The following is an 18996-nucleotide window of genomic DNA, read 5'->3' as shown; positions in this document are numbered from 1 at the left end:
CCCACTCCCAATTTTGTTGACATTCCAAGGGGGGCTTGAGGGGATGGGGGTGATAAGAGGAAGGAGGGGAGGGGGGCAGCGAGAGGGAGAGAAGAGAAGAAATCGACTGCTTTGCCCGTGAGCTGCACTTTTAATTCTTCCCCCCCCCCCCCTCGCGCTGTTCCCTGGTAGGATGTGAGTTCGGTACAGAGGTGAGGCAGCTTCCCTCCTACCCCCCTGCAATGCTTGTGCCCGAGAGCTATCCATTTGAACTTCAATGTGAGGCTGCCTTCTTGTGAGGACTTGAAACGGGCATCTTTGGGAGGCTGATAGAAGTGCCCGGGCATGCCTTCTTTACCTGATGTGATGTGAAGCTTACTTTTGTTTGATGATTTGATACATAGATACAAACTGATAAAACAGGCAAAAAAAAGTGTGAAAGGGAGGGAGGGAAGAGGGGAATGAGAAAAAGAAGGAGGGAAAAGAAGGGAAAGTGGACAGAAGGATTGACACTTGCTCTACCACACCTGCTAGTGAGTTGTGGCCACGATGGAAGGGTGTTGCTCCACATATCCCTCAGATCTTGCTGAGAGGTTGAACGACGGAAGGGGGGAAAAATGTATGTAATAAACCAAAGTCAGGCATGGAATTGTAACGGGTCTGAACTGCTGAGATTGTTGTTCTTGCCAGTCCCAGGTGTGCCTTGTTGTAATTAAGGGCGTGGGCCAAAGTATAAATGCTTGTCTGTTTCAATCATTCAGGGGATCCTCTTACTATGTGCTGGTCACCTTGCCTTGGGAGGACGGGAGTAGTGGTAGTGGTAGTGGTAGTGGTGATGGTGGTGGTGGTGGTGGTGGTGGTTGGTGGTGGTGATGGTGGTGGTGGTGGTGGTGGTGGTGGTGGTTGGTGGTGGTTGGTGGTGGTTTTTTAACAAAGTACTATAAGAGTATGAGAAATAGGAATTATTGTACATGGAGTGTTTTTAGGCGTTGGCGCCCATATTCCACCTAGACCTGCTCTCCTTCTCCCTGGGCATGCCCTTCGTGAGTGTTGCAAAACATTATTATTGTCTGTTTGAGTATGTGAATGAAACATATAAACCTAGTTTGTTTGAGAAATCTGATATTACTATTCTGTCTTGCAGGACAGTTTTATAGAGCTCCTGGAGCTGATGATGTATGTAAGTGATGTAGGCCAGCCTTTGTTACAAGTTTTGATCCTCTTATCATTTTTTATAAGTATTGGTTTGCAGTATTTTGCTTGGAAATATTGTGTATTCAGCCAAGGGAAAACAGGCTTCTCCAAAAATTTAAAAATAAATAAAAATGAATGTATCTTTTGTCTCTGTGTTTCATAATTTTCTTTCAATTCGCAAGAGGCTGAATGTATCTCACAGGAGAAAGCATCCGAGCGAGCGAAACAGAGCCCCTCTGTCTCTCTATGTGTAGGCCATCTACAGTGCATTCGGAAAGTATTCAGACACCTTGACTTTTTCCACATTCTGTTACGTTACAGCCTTCTTCTAAAATTGATTAAATTGTTTTTTCCCCCCCTCATCAATCTACACACAATACCATATAATGACAAAGCAAAAACAGGTTTTTAGAAATGTTTGCAAATAAAAAAACGAAGAAAACTGAAGTATAACATTTACATAAGTATTCAGACTCTTTACTCAGTACTTTGTTGAAGCACCTTTGGCAGCGATTACAGCCTCGAGTCTTCTTGGGTATGACGCTACAAGCTTGGCACACCTGTATTTGGGGAGTTTCTCCCATTCTTCTGTGCAGATCCTATCAAGGTCTGTCAGGTTGGATGGGGAGCGTCGCTGCACAGCTATTTTCAGGTCTCTCCAGAGATGTTTGATCGGGTTCAAGTCCGGGCTCTGGCTGGTCCACTCAAGGACATTCAGAGACATGTCCCGAAGCCACTCCTGCATTGTCTTGGCTGTGTGCTTAGGGTCATTGTCCTGTTGGAAGATGAACCTTCGCCCCAGTCTGAGTGCTCTGGAGCAGGTTTTCATCAAGGATCTCTATTTTCTTTGTTTTGTTCGTCTTTCCCTCAATCTTGACTAGTCTCCCAGTCACTGCCACTGAAAAACATCCCCACAGCATGATGCTGCTACCACCATGCTTCACCATAGGGATGGTGCCAGGTTTCCTCTAGACGTGATGCTTGGCATTCAGGCCAAAGAGTTCAATCTTGGTTTCATCAGACCAGAGAATCTTGTTTCTCATGGTCTGAGAGTCCTTAGGTGCCTTTTGGCTAACTCCAAGCGGGCTGTCGTGTGCCTTTTACTGAGGAATGGTTTCCGTCTGGCCACTCTACCATAAAGGCCTGATTCGTGGTGTGATGCAGAGAGGGTTGTTCTGGAAGTCTCTCCCATCTCCACAGAGGAATTCTGGAGCTCTGTCAGTGACCATCAGGTTCTTGGTCACCTCCCTGACCAAGACCTTCAATGCTGCAGAAATGTTTTGGTACCCTTCCCCAGATCTGTGGCTCTACGGACAATTCCTTCGACCTCATGGCTTGGTTTCTGCTCTGACATGCACTGTCAACTGTTGGACCTTATATAGACAGGTGTGTGCCTTTCCAAATCATGTCCAATCAATTGAATTTACCACAGGTGGACTCCAATCAAGTTGTAGAAACATCTCAAGGATGATGATGGTGTGACACACCGCCCCAGACCATGTGTCTCTCTCTGGCGGGAGGTAAGCTTGGCTTATATGGGGTCGAGTAAAGCTTAAACCATGTATTTAGATTGTAGGTAGGTAGGTAGGTAGGTAGGTAGGTAGGTATTGTAGTTAGGTATTGTAGGTAGTTTATCTGGGTAGTTATTGTAGGTTATTGTAGGTAATTATTGTAGGTAAGTAGTGTATTCGGCTGAGCCCGGTGAAGCACGAGGCTAGCTAACTCACTACCTGGACCAATAAAGCTAGCTAGCTAGCGGGTAGCTACTGGTAACTATCAGCAACTGTGGATAGTTGTTTCCAATGTTATTTCACACTTAAGAGTACCTGTAATTATGCCAGCTAGCTGCCTACCATTCAGCTGTTTTTCTAAACTCATTTTCTGAAGCGTTAACTTTAGGTAGTTAGTAGCTACTGTACTTGAAATGTAGCTAGCTTGTTGCTACCTGGATAGCTAACTAAACAATAGCTGGAACGACCTAGCGAACAGGTCATTGGTAAAAATTGAAAAGAGTAGAGGGCCAAGAGAGCTGCCATGAGATGCGATACACCACACTTTACATGTTTAATAGAGAGGCTTCCATTAAAGAAAACCCTCTGTGTCTATTAGATACTGTAGATAGCAGTGAATCCACGATATGGCAAAAGCTGAAAAGCCATAAAACAAGTTTCAATAGGTTATGGTCCATAATATCAAGGCTGCACTGAAATCTAACAGTACAGATACCACAATGTTATTTCTTTCAGCCAATCATCAGTAATTTGTGTCAGTGCAGTACATGTTGAGTGCCCTTCTCTATAAGCATGCTGAAAGTCTTAATTTGTTTACAGAGAAATAGCATTGTATTTGGTAAAAACATTTTTCCAACAGTTTGCTAAGAGCTTGCAGCAAGCTGATAGGTCGGCTGTTAGAACCAGTAAAGGCCGCTTTACCATTCTTGGGTAGCGGAATGACTTTGGCTTCCCTCCAGGCCCGAGGACAAACACTTTCCTCTAGCTCTGGTTAACCTCTATGGGATCCGTGTTCCGTATATGGGACGGTTGAGCTAACGTGTGCTAATGTGATTAGCATGACTGTTGTAAGTAACAGCAAACTTTCCAGGACATAGACATGTCTTATATGGGCAGAAAGCTTAAATTCTTGTTCATCTAACTGCACTGTCCAATTTACAGTAGCTTTTACAGTGAAACAATACCATGATATTGTTTGAGGAGAGTGCACAACAACTGTCACGCCCTGACTCAGGGGACGCTTATATGTTGAGTCAGAGTGTGTATATTCCTTGTTGTGCTTTTTCTATGTGTGGGATCTAGCATGTATAGATCTATGTTGGCCGGTGTGGTTCCCAATCAGAGGCAGCTGTCGCTCGTTGTCTCTGATTGGGGACAATACTTAGGCAGCCTATTGGCACTGTCTAGTTGTGGGATCTTGTTCCGTGTAAGGTTAGTTGTGTGTCTACCTTAGGACTTCACGTTTCGTTTCCTTTGTTGTTTTGTTGTGTGTTTAACAGTTAAAATAAACATGTACGCATATCATGCTGCGCCTTGGTCTGACCCGTCATTAAACGAACGTGACAGAAGATCCCACCAAACAAGGACCAAGCAGCGTGCTGAGAAGGAGCAAACGCCTGGGACTCAACAGGAGGTTACGTTAGTAGATGTCCTCCTCGGTTGGCGGAGAATTACGGAGGAGGAGGCCGTCCGTTATCGGAGAGCGATGAAGGAGGATGCCCAGGTAGGAGAGGAGAAACGGCGCCAATAGTGCCGACGACGGAGACCCGAGAGGCAACCCCAAGAAAATGTTTTGGGGGGGCACACGATGTGGACGACGAGGCAGCAGGAGGCCGTTAAAGGGCGGATCTGCAGGTTAGGAGAGGAGGCCACCATGTTACGGGGGCTATTGGTTCAGAGGGAGCAGGAGTTATTCGGTCAGAGGGAGGCGCTACAGGAGGCTAAAAGGGAGAAGGAAAGAGTAGAGGCACGGCGAGAGGAGCTGGTTAGGCAGCAGAAGGAGCGGGGGTTAATAAAGGAACCCAGTCCTGCTCCTCGCACCAAGCAAGTGGTGCGTGTCGCCAGTCCGGTCCGGCCCGTTCCTGCTCCCCGCACCAAGCCAGTGGTGCGTGTTCCCAGTACGGCCCGGCCCGTTCCTGCCCCTCGCACCAAGCCTGTTTGCGCGTCGCCAGTCCGGCCCGGCCTGTTCCTGCTCATCGCACCAAGCCAGTGGTGCGCGTCGCCAGTCCGGCCCGGCCTGTTCCTGCTCCTCGCGCCAAGCCAGTGGTGCGCGTCGCCAGTCCGGCCCGGCCTGTTCCTGCTCCTCGCGCCAAGCCAGTGGTGCGCGTCGCCAACCTGGCCCGGCCTGTTCCTGCTCCTCGCACCAAGCCAGTGGTGCGCGTCGCCAGCCCGGCCCGGCCTGTTCCTGCTCCTCGCACCAAGCCAGTGGTGCGCGTCGCCAGCCCGGCCCGGCCTGTTCCTGCTCCTCGCTCCAAGCCAGTGGTGCGCGTCGCCAGCCCGGCCCGGCCTGTTCCTGCTCCTCGCACCAAGCCAGTGGTGCGCGTCGCCAGCCCGGCCCGGCCTGTTCCTACTCCTCGCACCAAGCCTCTGGTGCGCGTCGCCAGCCCGGCCCGGCCTGTTCCTGCTCCTCGCACCAAGCCAGTGGTGCGTGTCGCCAGTCCGGTCCGGCCCGTTTCCTGCTCCCCGCACCAAGCCAGTGGTGCGTGTTCCCAGTACGGCCCGGCCCGTTCCTGCCCCTCGCACCAAGCCTGTGTGCGCGTCGCCAGTCCGGCCCGGCCCGTTCCTGCCCCTCGCACCAAGCCTGTGTGCGTGTCGCCAGTCCGGCCCGGCCCGTTCCTGCTCCTCGCGCCAAGCCAGTGGTGTGCGTCGCCAGTCCGGCACGGCCTGTTCCTGCTCCTCGCACCAAGCCAGTGGTGCGCGTCGCCAGTCCGGCCCGGCCTGTTCCTGTCCCTCACACCAACCCAGTGGTGCATGTTCCTAGTCCGGTCCAGCCCGTTCCTGCTCCTCGCACCAAACTAGTGGTGCGTTTGTCCAGTCCGGCACGGCCCGTGCACGTTCCACCAGGGCCTGGTCCGGCACCGGTCAGCTGCTCCACTCCGGAGCCAGAGCAGTCCGCTCCACCGGTGCCTGATCCAGTGCCGGTCAGCTGTTCCACTCCGGAGCCAGAGTAGTCTGCTCCACCGGTGCCTGATCCAGCTCCGGTCAGCTGCTCCACTCCAGAGCCAGAGCAGTCCGCTCCACCGGTGCCTGATCCAGCTCCGGTTAGCTGCGCCACTCCGGCTCCAGTCCAGACCATGATGTCAGCCCCTCTCCAGGTTCAGGGTCTCCCACACCAGGGTCCAGACAGGGCCTGGCGTATCGTGGGAGGAAGGAGAGGGGAAGCAACGCGCCAAGGTCTAGACCAGACCAGGGGCGCAACAGGGAGGCGGAGTGAGAGGTCGTCACGCCCTGAGCCGGATCCTACCCTGTTATGTTTATGTTGTGCGGTCGGAGTCCGCACCTTTGGGGGGGGGGGTACTGTCACGCCCTGACTCGGGACGCTTATATGTTGAGTCAGGGTGTGTATATTCCTTGTTGTGCTTTTTCTATGTGTGGGATCTAGCATGTATAGATCTATGTTGGCCGGTGTGGTTCCCAATCAGAGGCAGCTGTCGCTCGTTGTCTCTGATTGGGGACCATACTTAGGCAGCCTATTGGCACTGTCTAGTTGTGGGATCTTGTTCCGTGTAAGGTTAGTTGTGTGTCTACCTTAGGACTTCACGTTTCGTTTCCTTTGTTGTTTTGTCGTGTGTTTAACAGTTAAAATAAACATGTACGCATATCACGCTGCGCCTTGGTCTGACCCGTCATTAAACGAACGTGAAAAAAAAAAAAAAAACATCACGGCAACTGGTTTCATACATTCACCTCTGAAGGGAAATAATGTACTTACATTCAGTAATCTTGCTCTGATTTGTCATCCTAAGGGTCCCAGAGATAAAATGTAGCATCGTTTTGTTTGATAAAATCAATTTTTATATTCAAATGTAGGAACTGGGTTCTACAGTTTGAACCTCTGCTGTCTCTGGCTCCACACCCACCCCGCCCGGCCATCTAGATGTGTGAAAGTTAGTGTATAAGCTAATGATCCATCATGTATGATATTCCTGGGAGTGTGTGAATTTACATTTTGTATTTCCATATCATTTTTGTATGTTCTCTGTAGTTATGTACTTGAAAATGTATCAATTGACCAATTCGGCACATTTGGGCAGACTTGATACAAAATAGTCCAGTATTGCAATGCTTCACTGGATCAATCTGAAACGTTGCACACACACTGCTGCCGTCTAGTGGCCAAAATCTAAATTGCGCCCAAACTGCAATATTATATTGTGGCCTTTCTCTTGCATTTCAAAGATGATGGAACAATATATATATATATATATTATTTACACTCTGTAGAAACAATGAGAATAGAAGGGTTCAGAACTTTTGTGAAATCACAGTACAGTTGAAAAATATGTGGCAAATAGAATATGGATGGTGTTAAGAGATAGATGGGAGGTGTTGAATGGAGCTGAAGGATGGGACTAATAACAACTAACAACAACTAATAACAACAAGATAACTAATGTAAAGCATACTGTGTCCATAATACGTATATAGGTTATAGGTTGAGAGCTTTTGTGAAAGAGCACAGTTAGAAAGATATGGCATGTAGAGGCAGACCGGATGGACATCATGAAGATGATCAGAGGGGTTGAGGGTAGAGGAAGTTCAGGAGTAAAAACAAACAAAATATAATTATTGTAAAATTGACTGTGTCCATAAAATTTATATAGTATGTATAAGCTGGAAGTAGAGGCCTAAGCATTGTTGTTCACTAGTTTACTCCAATTAGGGAAGGGGTGGTGGGGTTGGAAAGTAATAAAGGGAAAAACAAAACCAAACAAAAAATAGAAAACGCATGTTATTTTGTTTGTATTATCTTTTACCAGATCTAATGTGTTATATTCTCCTACATTAATTTAACATTTCCACAAACTTCAAAGTGTTTCTTTTCAAATGGTATCAAGAATATGCATATCTTTGCTTCAGGTCCTGAGCTGCAGGCAGTTAGATTTGGGTATGTCATTTTAGGCGAAAATTGAAAAAAAGGGTCCGATCCTTAAGAGGTTAAAGATATGACATATAGGAGTGAATATAGAGTCAGCTACCCCACGGGGGGCCAGTATAAAAAAAATATGTATTCACTAATTGTAAGTCGCTCTGGATAAGAGCGTCTGCTAAATGACTAAAATGTAAATGTAAATGTAATGTAAATGTCAATGCCAGGAGGTTTGTCATTATTGATTATTAACAATCATCTTTCCACCTCTCCCACAATAACTTTACAAAATTCAAAGTTTTTTTTCATTTTTAAATTTTATTTATGCTGGAGTAGGATGGCTCACTGTTCGTTGTTGGCATTTCCTGCCTAAATTTTCCAACTTTGCCAATGAAGTAATCATTAAAATAATTGGCAACATGAAATGGTTTTGTGATGAATAAACCATCTGATTCGATGAAAGATGGAGTTGAATTTGTCTTTCTGCCCATAATTTCATTTAAAGTACTCAAGTGTTTCTCCATCATACTTCATGTCATTGATCTTGGCTTCATAATAAAGTTTATTCTTCTTTTTGTTGAGTTTAGTCACATAATTTCTTAATTTGCAGTAAGTCAGTCAGATGTGCAGCCAGATTTATAAGCCACTCCTTTTACCCCATCTCTTTCAACCTTACAGTTGTTCAATTCCTCATCAATTCATGGAGTCTTAATAGTTCTAACAGTCAGTTTCTTAACAGGTGCATGTTTATCAATAATAAATTCATCAAGTGCAGCGTCTGGATGCTCTTATTAATCACATCAGACCAACAAGTATAAAAAGGTGGCATAGTATGGCTACAGGAATTAGGTTATTTATTGTTAGATTTCCAACGTTACAGAATCGTCACATCATCAATGGGCAGCATGATGGAAACTTTGATGTCAAGAATCAGATGTTTCTTCTCCATCTTTTAACTTTCAAACCGCTGTCACTCCTAGTCTTCTCCTCTTAAATAACCATTTTGTAATTCCATACCTGTTCAATTTTGCTCTGCAAAAAACTGGGCCAATTTCTTTACCAGATGCATAGCAGATATTTCAACACTCAATATGGACGACCTGATTTCACAAGACAAAGGAGCTATGAATACTGACTTCATCTTGTTATGCCTGCTTTGGTCCCTATTCAAGTTTGTTTGATATATTTCAAAGGTTTCCCAATTTCAGTCTGTTTGAAGCGATGCCTCTTGAAAGCATTGAATTCGAGCTGTCCTGTTGTGCTCTTTGCACAAACAAATTACGCCTTTTTCAGATCAAATTAGTTCTGTTGAAAACTATATGCTTCACATCTACTGTATAGATGGCCAACTAGTGAAAAAATCTCCCAAAAACATTCTGCAATACTTTTGATGGTTTCCTTTCAAGCTCTCTTCATATCAAAAGAGAAAGAAGAGGGAAGAAGATAGCAGACAAAAGAACCTCAAACATTGAAGCTTCACTTTCCCTTGAAGATGTTGAAATTAGCGTCTCAGAGAAAAAAAATCTAAGCGAGTGTAGCCTGAAATGTCGACACTGCAGTGTTTTTTGGACAAAAGACACTAAGATGAGAGATACCAGTGGCTGGCTTTGGTGTCACTTCAATGGCTTGACTTTAAGAAAGTGGGCTAATACTGTACTGATATGAAGATCTCTACTGATATGAAGATTTCTACCTGGTTTCGTGACCCCATCTGTACCTTCTTAAGCCGAGCCACAGATCCTGGAACAGTCCTTACCTGGCGGGGGGGGGGTGGGGGGGTGGGGGGGGGGGGGGGGTGGGGGGGGGGGGGGGCAGGGGGCAGGTTTAACGTGTAACCCAGAGGTCGTCTTTGGTCTTCTTACCTTCTGTAATGGCAGTAGCTCTTTCTTCTTTTGTTATGCCCAGAAAAAGATGGCCTCCTTTGAACTCTACAGTAGCTATAGAAACGGCTGGAGTTTCTCCACTTAATGCACAGCTGTCAGTGTCTGGCTGGGGTGCTGCTCTGTGGGTTGAAGTCATTAAAACGCCGACACACACAGGACACACATTGACACATTTGCTGACACGGGCTAGATAAACAAGAGTCTGTGTAAGTGTTTGTTTTTGGGAGGGAGGGGGATTCCTTTTAATTTAGGTAGTCTACCCACTGGGCACAGACTTCAGTTCAACGTGTAGATTTGCGGGTGAAATCTCAACTACAGGATAATGTCATCATAATAATCAACATAGACAAACCTTGTATAAAATATGTTGAATTTGTACCAACTTCAGATCTTCGTTGTTATATCCACTATCAGGGCAGCATCGCCTACTGGACAATTGATCTATCTACAGCTATGTCCATTTGGTCTCCATCCAGGGTTTTAACCTAGCCCTGCTTAGCATTGATATTTGTCACTGACTACTACCAATGCACCATCATGAAAGTTATTATTGGGAGATCTCGTAGCCCTTTCCTGCAGTCAAATGACCTAGTGGCCTCATGGGTGGAACGTCATTCATATCTTTCATAATTTCATAATTCATAAACTTTTCTATTTCTTTTGAAAATATGGGGATTTTGTCAAACGGTTTTGTTATATTTCAGTCTTCTGTGATGTATATAAAGTGTAATATTAGAATGCAATCTCAAAATTGAATACATTCAGTGGTGATTTTAGCATGTAAATCTTGGTAGGGCAAACAAAACAATAAAATGGTTGATGCATGCCAGCAAAGCCACTGCACAACACAACACTAAACAATACATTAATTGCACTATAACGGTGACAAACGGTGCCCACAAACTGTTAGGGCCTACATAAAGCTGTCCCAACAGCAGAGTCCCAGCACCTTACCAAATCAAATCAAATCAAATTTTATTGGCCACATGCGCCGAATACAACAGGTGCAGACATTACAGTGAAATGCTTACTTACAGCCCTTAACCAACAGTGCATTTATTTTTTATAAAGAAGTAAAATAAAATAACAACAAAAAAGAGCAGAAGTAAAATAAAATAACAGTAGGGAGGCTATATATACAGGCGGGTACCGGTGCAGAGTCAATGTGCGGGGGCACCGGCTAGTTGAGGTAGTTGAAGTAATATGTACATGTGGGTAGAGTTAAAGTGACTATGCATAAAAAATTAACAGAGTAGCAGCAGCGTAAAAAGATGGGGTGGGGGTGTGGGGGCAGTGCAAATAGTCCGGGTAGCCATGATTAGCTGTGCAGGAGTCTTATGGCTTGGGGGTAGAAGCTGTTGAGAAGTCTTTTGGACCTAGACTTGGCACTCCGGTACCGCTTGCCGTGCGGTAGCAGAAAGAACAGTCTATGACTAGGGTGGCTGGAGTCTTTGACAATTTTGAGGGCCTTCCTCTGACACCGCCTGGTATAGAGGTCCTGGATGGCAGGAAGTTTGGCCCCAGTGATGTACTGGGCTGTACGCACTACCCTCTATAGTGCCTTGCGGTCGGAGGCCGAACAGTTGCCATACCAGGCGGTGATGCAACCAGTCAGGATGCTCTCGATGGTGCAGCTGTAGAATTTTTTGAGGATCTGAGGACCCATGCCAAATCTTTTCAGTCTCCTGAGGGGGAATAGGCTTTGTCGTGCCCTCTTCACGACTGTCGTGGTGTGTTTGGACCATGATAGTTCGTTGGTGATGTGGACACCAAGGAACTTGAAGCTCTCAACCTGTTCCACTACCGTCGATGAGAATGGGGGCGTGCTCAGTCCTCTTTTTTTTCCTGTCTGGCAGCGAAACAGTTCATTCAGCCTAATTTACTGCCTTAAAAAAAAACATACAGTAGCTGATATGGCTGACTTGCTTAAACAAATGTGGTTTCTACTGACAATTGAGATGTACAAACTATGACATAAGGGGAAAACGAGCAGATAAGAGGCAATCCATAATTTTGATTAAGACATTAATGAGCGAGCTAGGATGGATGTAGTCAATATAACTATTTGTTCAGCACTTTTGAAATGGACAGCGACAGAATTCAGAACATGGGCCGTTCTTACAGTATTCTCCCTGTACACCAAGTCAGAACGGTAGGCTATGTTATGAGGGGAAAAGGGACCACATTTTTAGGGTGAGGCACATGGGCTACTAACAGCTTACTACACAACGTAAACTTAGTATGACTTTCTTAGCTACAGTATACAGTTGAAGTCGGAAGTTTACATACACCTTAGCCAAATACATTTAAACTCAGTTTTTCACAATTCCTGACATTTAATCCTAGTAAAAATTCCCTGTCTTAGGTCAGTTAGGATCCCCACTTTATTTTAAGAATGTGAAATGTCAGAATAATAGTAGAGAGAATGATTTATTTCAGCTTTTATTTATTTCATCACATTCCCAGTGGGTCAGAAGTTTACATACACTGAATTAGTATTTGGTAGCATTGCCTTTAAATTGTTTAACTTGGGTCAAACGTTTCGGGTAGCCTAACACAAGCTTCCCACAATAAGTTGGGTGAATTTTGGCCCATTCCTCCTGACAGAGCAGGTGTAACTGAGTCAGGTTTGTAGGCCTCCTTGCTTGCACACGCTTTTTCAGTTCTGTCCACACATTTTCTATAGGATTGAGGTCAGGGCTTTGTGATGGCTACTCCAATACCTTGACTTTGTTGTCCTTAAGCCATTTTGTCACAGCTTTGGAAGTATGCTTGGGGTCATTGTCCATTTGGAAGACCCATTTGCGACCAAGCCTTAACTTCCTGACTGATGTCTTGAGATGTTGCTTCAATATATCCACATAATTTTCCTTCCTCATGATGCCATCTATTTTGTGAAGTGCACCAGTCCCTCCTGCAGCAAAGCACCCCCACAGCATGATGCTGCCACCCCCGTGCTTCACGGTTGGGATGGTGTTCTTCGGCTTGCAAGCGGCCCCCTTTTTCCTCCAAACATAACAATGGTCATTATGGCCAAACAGTTCTATTTTTGTTTCATCAGACCAGAGGACATTTCTCCAAAAAGTACGATCTTTGTCCCCATGTGCAGTTGCAAACCGTAGTCTGGCTTTTTTTATGGCGGTTTTGGAGTAGTGGCTTCTTCCTTGCTGAGCGGCCTTTCAGGTTATGTCGATATAGGACTTGTTTTACTGTGGATATAGATACTTTTGTACCTGTTTCCTCCAGCATCTTCACAAGGTCCTTTGCTGTTGTTATGGGATTGATTTACACCAAAGTACGTTCATCTTTAGGAGACAGAACGCGTCTCCTTCCTGAGCGGTGTGACGGCTGCATGGTCCCATGGTGTTTATACTTGCGTACTATTGTTTGTACAGATGAACGTGGTACCTTCAGGTGTTTGGAAATTGCTCCCAAGGATGAACCAGAATTGTGGAGGTCTACAATTTATTTTCTGAGGTCTTGGCTGATTTCTTTTGATTTTCCCATGATGTCAAGCAAAGAGGCACTGTTTGAAGGTAGGCCTTGAAATACATCCACAGGTACACCTCCAATTGACTCAAATGATGTCAATTAGCCTATCAGATGCTTCTAAAGCCATGACATCATTTTCTGGAATTTTCCAAGCTGTTTAAAGGCACAGTCAACTTAGTGTATGTAAACTTCTGACAATTCCAGTGGAATTGTAATACAGTGAATTATATGTGAAATAATCTGTCTGTAAACAATTGTTGGAAAAATGACTTGTGTAATGCACAAAGTAGATGTCCTAACCGACTTGCCAAAACTATAGTTATATATGTTAACAAGAAATTTGAGGAGTGGTTGAAAAACAAGTTTTAATGACTCCAACCTAAGTGTATGTAAACTTCCGACTTCAACTGTACATATCTCCCTTGCATATTCCATCATTTATGCAGCAGCAAACAATACATTTTTGAACTCACCTTGTTGTGCTGTGCTCACTTGAACAGGAAAGTGGCGCGACGGTCCTTCGTGGGAAAAGTTTGTCATCAAACTTTGTCATCAAAGTCTGGCATTCTCTGGATTTATGGTGCTTTCAAGACAACTGGGAACTCGGGAAAAAAAAAAGTTGAATCATGTCGTCAGTGATCATCAGGTCGGAGCGCTTGAAAGAGGCCCAAGTTCCCGACTTGGAAATCTGAGTTGGATGACCGTTCAAAATGTATTGTAGTATATTAAAATTATGTCTTTGTTAAAGGTTTTTCATGAAGAAATGGAAGGTTGATTATTGTTATCCAGAGGGAAGGTTTTAGCGTGACGTCACATATGACAAACAGGAAGTGGGTGGTAAGATACGGGGATTGAACAGTAGAGGGAGCTATTCAACTCTTGGAAGGCTATATAAAGGGGGGAGCGGTGACGAAGAGTTAGAATGCAGCAAGATTTATTTGGGGTCTGATTCTCCGGATATTGTGTCCGTACTTACGCTGGAACCTCGTGGTTTGAATAAAGGCCTTTGAACCCGATCCAACCTAAGCAGACTTCTTGATTGACGACAACACCTTCCAATAACCATACACTACATTTTGGAGGCTCCGCTGAGATTTACAAGCCTTTCCGTTACGTGAAGCAGACCTGGAGTATTGGACGGATGGGTCTTGTTATCGGGTAGGAGATAAGTTATGTGCTGGTTATGCAGTAATTAGAGGCAGAGGGACGGGATTTGTTGTTGAAAAGGCTGAAGTAATACCACAGCCTGCGTCTGCACAACTTGCTGAACTTGTGGGGCTAACAGAAGCATGTTTGTTAGCAGAAGGTAAGCGAGTAACCATATACACTGATTCAGCATATGCACATAGTGTATGTCATTTGTTTGGGGCGGTATGGAAAGGTCGAGGGTTCAAGAAATCGGATGGTTCTCCGATACAGCATCATGCACAAATCATGAAATTGTTGCATGCTATGATGAAACCTACAGAGATAGCGATAGCTAAGTGTGCAGCTCACAAGACAGATATGTCAAGAGTGACACAAGGGAACAAAGCTGCTGATGAAGCTGCAAAAGCCGTTGCAGGAGCGGACAAATTGGGGAAAGTGTTTCTGGTCACTCATGTAGTGGACTTGGAAGACAAAATTACGCTTCGAGATGTAATTTTGATGCAAGAAGCCGCTTCTATGATCGACCAACAGCTATGGCTAGACCGAGGAGCGGTCAAAGATGCTACTGGTCTGTGGAGAAACCATGAGGGGTTGATAGTAGCGCCTCCAGACCTCTTAGGTCTGATGATTCAAGAAGCACATGGCTTAGCTCATGTTGCGAGGGGGGAGGTTCACAGAAAGATCACAAAGGAATATGGTGTTTGGGCTCCATATTTGTTTGAACAAATTGATTATTTGATAGGAAGATGCACCATCTGTCTTAAAAATAATGTTCGAAGAGGGATACCTGTTCATCCAGGGTACATTCCTACACCAAGGGGTCCTATGCGTGAGTTGGTCATTGACTTTGTTGATATGATACAACCAGTTGATGGGAAAAGATACATGTTGGTGGTTGTAGATAGATTTTCACGATGGACAGAAGCTTGTCCAACCAAGCGTAAGGATGCTCAGTCGGTTGCCAAGTTCTTATGTAAAGAAGTCATAAGCAGGTGGGGATTACCCGATCGAATATCCTCAGACAATGGAAGAGAATTTGTGGATAAAACAGTAAAATTGATGTTGCAAAAATTGGGAATTAAGCAACGTCTTGGAGCAGTTTATCACCCACAAAGTCAGGGGATGTGTGAAAGAATGAACGGTGTCTTGAAGAACCGCATTGTGAAGATTTGTCAACATACAGGTCTAAACTGGATAGCGGCGCTTCCTTTAGCACTAATGGTGTGTCGCTCAAGTGAGCTACGTGATCTACGTATGACACCCCATGAGTTGTTAACAGGAAGAAGGATGCCAACGCCTTGTTTACGAACAAGTGGAAAGGGTCCAAGCTTGGCCCTGTTGGACGATGAAATGAGAGCGTACGTTACATATATGGCCAATTTTCATAAAAAGTTGTCCACATATGTTTCTGACAGGCAAAGACAAGGAGAGGTGCAGAAGGCGCCTGAGGAGGATAAGAGGAATACAGTACAACCGGGAGACAAAGTATTCGTAAAGGTATTCAGGAGGAAGTGGTATAACGAACGTCGTGACGGACCATTTGAAGTGGTTCGTAGTACTGGAACAGCTGTCCAGGTTAAGGGATCTCCTACGTGGTATCATTTGTCACATTGTGTTAAGGCGCCTACAGAAGAGGTGCCACGCGTAGAGAGAGAAGATGGAGATAGGGGAGAACAGGAAGAGGGAGAGATTGTCAATGTTGGGATTAACGTTGATAATGATGACACTTCTGATTATGCCAGAGATGACGATGCAGGGGTTGGAAAGGAAGGAGGATTTGGAGAAATTGATTTCCAATACGTCCCAGAAGCAACAGGGAGTATTTCAGTGGGATGTGAAGCAACAGAGATCACCAAGGGCAACTCGGTTAAAGGGGAAGCTAGTGATTCGGTTGGACAAAATAGGCCTAGACCAGTTAGGAGAAAAGTCAGACCAAAACGTTACGAAAACTAGGAATGAAGTAACAACAATAACATCAACACGTCAGTCTGTTAGAACAACAATGGGAAGCAATTTTACTCTTTCAACATTGACAGTTGGTAAAGCCATAAATATATCGCATTCGATTACAAGGGAACCGATAGTGCCAGCACCAATTTTAGAACAAAAAACATCAACTAAATCAACTACTTTAATGTCAACTTTGAAAAGATTTAAGGGTACGACGGCAATAACAAATGTAGGAGGTATGATACCGACACCAACAACAACTTTTCTAAAAGTAAACGATGTAATTGAAATGACTCAGCAAGTAGTCATTGAAAACAATATAGGTTCATCTGAAATAGTACAGGATAATATCATGGAAGAACAGGATGGGTTTTTTGGGTTCAACTTAACATCAGAAGATACATCTGATCAATCTCGCTCGGTAGGGAAAAGAGACGCTAAATGGAAAGCATATGGATTTGATGCGGCGGTTTTGAAAATTAAAGATCAATGGGCAGGTAGAAATCTTTGGTTCCAGCAATTAACTCATGCTGTAAGATCAGTGAGGAATCTTGAGGGTCCATGTCTGTTGAGAATTCCAGCACCAGAGACGTGGGGTTCAATTTTACAGACGATCGCTCAACCATTGGCGGGTGGGTGTCAGGCCTATGCGTTGAAATGGTTGTTGTATCATCAACGAGTATTGACAGACAAAGACATGTCGGTGTCACACCATTTGTATAAGCCTAGTTATAAGTGTTCTTGGTTAAATGAATTTCCCTATGTGCATATGGTGGGTGGTAAAGAAAGTCAGGTGACAGTGATCCCTGAAGCATTTGAGGTGAGAGCAGTGAGAGCTAAAACTTGTATTTGTTCTAATAATACAGATGAGGTAAATGGTATGTTCATGGGAATATCAGATTGTGATGGGTATATGTTGATTTTGGGTAAACCCGGACGAAAGGGTAGAGGTGACAAATATAATGTAACTTTTTATGCTCCAGGTAGTAAGAAGGGCAGGACTTTGATGGTGATGGATCAATTTTTCCCTATCAATGCAACTATTGGGAATTTTAGAGATATTTGGTGGGTTTGTGGTGATAAAGCATATATATTTTTACCCTATGGATGGAAAGGGTGTTGTTACATGTCAACATTGAAGTTGCCATATGAGGTGTTTACAATTAGGAGAGGAGTAGCACCGAATCCAGATCAATCTGAAACTACTGGTGAAAATAGGGTTAAAAGAGAAATGGCTAAATTTACTAATCTTGAAGCCTACCATTGGAGAATAAGTCTGGGAGAGAAGTGGGGACTTGGTCTTTTTCCATGGTATGGTGTAACATTCTTAGCAGATCATATTGATAATATTACATATACGTTGCAGGGCTTTGCAAATGAAACAATAAGAGGGTTTCACCTTTTGTCAAATGCTCAAAGAAGTCACAGACTGACGTTGTTGAAACATGACATGGCTCTTGATTATATTTTGGCAAGACAAGGTGGCTTATGTTTGGCTATGAATCTGACGGGGGATGATTGTTATACTTTAATCCCAGATAGTTCCGATAATATCACAAGTGTTATAGATGCTTTGAAGAATATCAGGGATGCATTTGGAAGATCTGAGAAAGCTGGATGGTCGGCGAAGTCTTGGTTGCAAGATCAGTTAGGCCCAATAGGAGCAGTGATGGTTCAGATTTTAGTCGCAGCTCTGATAGCGTTGTGTGTCATGTTTTGCTTTTGTACTTTGTTACTGACCTTTGCGAAAGCTATGATATTAAGATGGGTTGGTGTTGTGATGCCTGGAGACAACACTCAGATGCCGTTGTTGATTGTTCCTGATCTGGACGAAGATGGACGAGGGGGTCTGGATGGACTACTGATGGATAAATATCCTTTTTGATTATTTGATCATTTTACAATGTTTTTTCAATATTAGTGTGATTTTTAGTATGATTTATGAATCAAGGGGGGAATGGGTTTATGTGATTCATGCATCATTTATATATCAGTTTTATAGTCTTAGTGGATAGTGATGTTTAATTTGAAAGTGTTTTTTTGGAAAAGATACTGTTTGGTCTTTTTCTTTTTCTTCCAGAGGCATGTGGGAGAACATGTGGAGATTGGAATACTCAAACAAAGACAATATGACTGGAGGAGATGAAACAAGGAGGGTGTGGCTGATTTCATCATTAACAAGTCAATTGGAAGTCGAGACTACGGAGGAGATGAAGTGTAGTGGACTACATTCCAGTGTCTGCAATGAAATATAGACATATTTGATGTGTAATACATAATTGTGTCATATTCTTAGGTATTGATTTTAGTAGAATGATGTTTGATGTTATTGAATGCAGATGAGGATCTTAGAGGCTTTTGTTTATTTCGATGGGGTTAGGGAAAGGACGTTTAGACAGGGAGAGATTCCCTTTCAGGTCCTATGGGTTGACCAGCCTGAGAGTGGATGTTTCTGGATAGGATTTTGTTTACAGGGGTTTACATGTGTAGTTAATTGTATTATAGTTTCAAATGCATTTACATGAGTTATGAGGTTATCTGGAGTACCGACGGTGGTTGCCTGGGGCAGAGGGACGGTGAGAGAATTTTACTGTCTTGATTGATATGGATGGATGGCTGCTGGACAGTTTTTCGCTCTCACACTCCATAGAGATTTCTTCATAATTCATAGTAATGTGTTCATACTTCAGAAACAGTTGTTCATAATTCATAGTAATGTGTTCATACTTCATAGAGATTTCTTCATATG

The sequence above is a fragment of the Coregonus lavaretus genome (genome assembly GCF_964263955.1).
Source record: "Coregonus lavaretus genome assembly, chromosome: 6".
Taxonomy (NCBI): Eukaryota; Metazoa; Chordata; class Actinopteri; order Salmoniformes; family Salmonidae; genus Coregonus; species Coregonus lavaretus.
This window is presented reverse-complemented; position numbering follows the sequence as displayed.